The sequence below is a fragment of the Lutjanus erythropterus genome, chromosome 15_unloc_1 (assembly GCF_056507025.1).
Source record: "Lutjanus erythropterus isolate fLutEry1 chromosome 15_unloc_1, fLutEry1.hap2, whole genome shotgun sequence".
Classification (NCBI taxonomy): Eukaryota; Metazoa; Chordata; class Actinopteri; order Lutjaniformes; family Lutjanidae; genus Lutjanus; species Lutjanus erythropterus.
In genome coordinates this window covers 285,709-290,058 of record NC_139342.1, presented here as the reverse complement: position 1 = coordinate 290,058, position 4,350 = coordinate 285,709, and the positions used below count along the sequence as shown (strand labels likewise).

Sequence of the window (4,350 nt, the reverse complement as noted above, 5' to 3'; positions counted from 1 at the left end):
ATCTTTGGCAGCCATGGCTGCTAAAATGTTGGTTGCTGTAAGATAGTTATTTTCTAATAAATAATCAATCCATCAGTTGTACCATTCTTTAAAGTGATAGTTCACCCAAAAATGAAATTTCATTCAATATCTATTGACCCTTTGCTGATGTGAGGATGAGTGAAGATCTCCAGTTCACAAAACACTCCTGGGGTTTCAGTGGAAAACAGCCGAATCCAGTGACCAGTTTTGAAATAAAAAAAATAAATAAATAAAATAAAACACAACAAAACACAAAAAATGTCTCCATACTGCTTGTGTTGTGTAATCCAAGTGTCTATAAACTGCAACATTAAAATCTGACCCAAAAAGATGCCATTTACGCCATGTTTTTTACCCTAAATGTCAACTGTAGCCTCTCAGACCAGAGCCACATGTACACCTGAAACATAAGTCGGGCCTTTCTCAATCTGGAAAGGATTTTGTACACTACACTACAAGGTTTCTGTTGCTCTCGCTCTGTAGTCCATGGCTGCAGCAACAAAATGATGTTCCTCCTCTATGTCGAAGGCCTTGTACATTTTGTTCTTTGTTGAAAGTTTGTGAAGTCAACTGTATGCGTAACAAGTCACTATTTCTGAGCAGATCTCTTTCTGTTGTCTGAGTCACTTCCAGGTAGCATGTAAACAGAGATGTGAAGGTATTGCGAGATCTCATATATCTTGTGTCGTGCAGCTTAGGCGAGAGCTTATGTACCCACTTCAGGCGTGTGCATGTAGCTCTGTTGTGAGAGGTTACAGCTGAGATTTAGGCTAAAAACATTGTGTAAAGGGTGTCTTTTTGGGTCAAATTTTAATGTTGCATCTTACGGACACGATTGTAGCAGGGGGAATAGAGAGAGTCAGGCACAATTGGCCAATCAGGAGGAGAGCACTGGAGTCAGGTACAATGGGCCAATCAGGAGGAGAGCACTGCAGTTGTTAAGAGGCCATGAAGCACAGGTGTGTAAGCCTTACTCATGCTCCTGAAATCACTCTGGTGCACATGCTCCTCTGGTAAGCCAAACAAATCCTGTTCTGAGATTATTTGTTTTTAAGGGTAATGTAGGGGTGCAAAATGCACCCTGAGGTATTTTATTTGTACATAGCATGTAAATATAGAAACTGTAAACATGTGGGTCTGCCAATAATTTATTCTTTCTTTGTAAAGGGTCCTAACAATCCTACAGTAGTGCCAGGGGCAAGGTATGAGAATGCCTCCTTATATCAAGCATTGTTTGCATGTCTGTAGCCTGAGATTTAACATGTGCTTTGTTAAATTTACAGGGAAAAGTGCTGGTTGCCGTTTACGGCCTACTATTATATTTGGATTTTGTTTTTTAGCAGTTGGAGTACATGGCTAACTTACAGCTCTGCTTTTCTGTTGCAGTGCTGCAGCTGGTGTTGGCCTTCGGTCACAGGAGCAGCTGGTGCAGTGGGAGTTCACCTGTCAATTTGTGGTGTTATCCTTTAAGGTTTGCTGTGGCACTGGTATTAGTTTGGGTGTGTTTCTGTTGGGGTAAAGAGGGTTTATTTTGTTTTCTAGTTTTGGCATTTAAATATATCTTTGTTTTGTTCACATGTAGTATACTGCCAGTGCACCAGCCTGCTGACCGGTGTGCCCACACCACCTGCAGCGAGATATTTGACCATTTAACCTTTTTAAATTTGATGTTAGCGACCCTCCATCGTAATAAAATAGCCTGTTACGGCATTTTGACCCACACTGACTGTTTGCTTCGTCATTGAAGTTTGCCTGTGTGTAATTTTTAGCTGAGTGTCACACTTAGATTACACCACACAAAGCAGTATGGAGACATCTTGTGGTTTTTGTTCTTTTTTTTACATTTTAAAATTTTCACTTTAATTGTACTAGATTTGGCTGCAAGGCTGTTTTCTGCTGAAACCCGGGAGTGTTTTGCAAACTGGAGATCCTCACCCATCCTCACATTAGCACAGGGGTGAGTAGATATTGAGTGAATTTTCATTTTTGGCTTAACTATTGCTTTTTAATAGAGTATGCTTATAGAACTGTCCAGAGCAAAGATGAACTATTATAGCCAAAACAATCTTGAGAAGTGGATGGAAGCACTGAGCTCAACAAAGCATATAACAAGTTGAAGGGAGAAAGAAGAGAGATCAGAAAAATTCTTAGTATAAAAACTTGTATCAGTGGCGTACAGTGATGATTAGATCTGGGACTTCAGCCAAAACTTTGCTAGACAAAAAAAAAAGGATTTTGGTGGAATAAAAGGCAGGCAGCAGTTACCTTGATAGCTGTATTAAAATTTGTATTAAACAGTAGATGACTACCATTTACTCTGTTACTATTGTTTGGTTAAGTTATAATTAAGTTTGTGTTTGATATTAAGAGCTGTAATAATCAATAAGGATCATTGATCTCCAGTTCTATTATTTCTGTCTACCAACACAGCTCTGTCTGCTGTGCTGTGCTGTTGGAAGAAGTTTTAATAAAGAAGATTCAAGTGTCTGAAAATTGATTTCTAAAAGACTCGGAGATGAGGGCAATTTCAGTAAAATGTGTCAAATGTATCCCTACCTGGGAAGCTGGGGGAAATAGGCTATTTCCAAGTAAATAGAAAAATGAAAAAATATCTTCTCCAAACAAATCCAAATTTCCAGAGCTGTCTTATTTACACACAGGGTCATTTTGGTGAGCAAGGTAGTTGCAGCATTATTCAAGTAGTGTCCAAAATCCTCTATGAAGACAGTCTACTTTATGCAGCTTGTGTGCCCAGCATTTTTTTATCACTCTTTAAAAAAATGCTGCTTACACAACAATTTCTTGTTTGTTAAAAGTGCATTCATCCATATTAGTCAATTATCACAAAGAATCATCACCAACACCTTTTAACCTTCTTTTAACCATTTGTTCTGATTTTCTAGATGGCAAATTCAGATCTCACTCTCAACATCATCAACCGAGGTTCCAGCAACAGCAGGCAGCTGTTCAGTCTTCAGTGAAAAGGCTGATAAATTCACTGTACAGTACCTACCCAGCACCAAACAGCAGAAAATCTGGTGCAGACCTGAACAGAAATAAAGTGAATATTGATCTTTGTCAGGTGGACACAAATCTGACTTCAAATGAATGCCTAAGTTTCTCTGTAAATGGGCAACTGTTTGTTCATGTTCACCACTTACAGCTTCACTTACAACTTTAAAGTGGTGATAGGCCAATGTTCTGTTAAAGCTGTAAAGCCTGTTTTCCTTTCCCCTAAAGTGGTCAAAAAATCAATAATTCAATAACATAACATCTAAAGAGATCACTTGTGACAGAGCTTCGTCAGAAGTTTCCCCCTGCTTGCAGTCATTGCACTCATTCAGCATAAATATCTCTGTTAATATTCAATTAAAAGTTCTCACTTTTTTTGAGATATTGGCTTTATATTTTATAGTTCCTGCAACTGCCAATTCACCTGTCTTTGATTTCAGAGCCAACAGTAGACATCATCCATCTAACCGGAGACAGCAATGGGCATGTGCAGTTTGGTCAAGACGCATACAGTCTACCAAAAGATCAGGCATATCCCCAATCACTTCAACTTCCTGTCAAGCAGAGTCCATTGTGAGACCAGACAGAGCTGGGCAGTGAATGATGGCACAGAGATCTGGTCACACCATTCTGCACCTTCAGCACTGGATGTTCCATGAACAGACACTTTACCCACAACATTCTAGTTTGACTTTTCTTTTTTTGGGGGGGGGGGGCATTTAGCCTTTATTGGACAGGACACCTGTTGCCATTCACAGTAGGTATTTTTAAGGACTTGTCCCACCAATGATACCATTCATAAATAACACTGAAAGTACTTTCTGATGGCCCTCTGCTTCAGATTGGTATTTGTAAAGTGTTATATCATGACAGAACTTAAGGACAGGCCTTCACACTAAATGCTGAAATGATTTGGGCCTTTCTGTGTGGAGTTTGCATGTTCTCCCCGTGTCTGCGTGGGTTCTCTCCGGGTTCTTCGGCTTCCTCCCGCAGTCCAAAGACATGCATGCTAGGTTAATTGGTGACTCTAAATTTTCTGTAGGTGTGAGTGTGTCTGTCTCTATGTTGTCTATGGTGTACCCCACCTCTCACCCAATGTCAGCTGGGATAGGCTCCAGCCCCTGCGACCCGATCCAGAATAAGCGGTTACAGAAAATGAATGAATAATCATATCATATGAAATGTCAGACATTTGAGAAAATACTCATCAGATCATATCTGTTTATATTTGTTGTATGTGGATGTAGCATGGATGAAGTCTCATTTTGTTGCCCAACCCTGTTTTGATGAATGAAAAAAAATTGACATTGATAGCTT

At 39.6% G+C, this 4,350-nt stretch overlaps 1 long non-coding RNA gene across 1 annotated transcript; it reads left to right on the top strand.

Moving 5' to 3' along the window:
• The first annotated feature begins 858 nt into the window (after positions 1-858).
• On the top strand, positions 859-1,769 carry LOC146304426 (uncharacterized). Its single transcript, XR_014769364.1, has 3 exons — positions 859-1,034; positions 1,189-1,223; positions 1,305-1,769. It is a non-coding gene; the product is annotated as an uncharacterized LOC146304426 (long non-coding RNA).
• Positions 1,770-4,350: the final 2,581 nt, after the last annotated feature.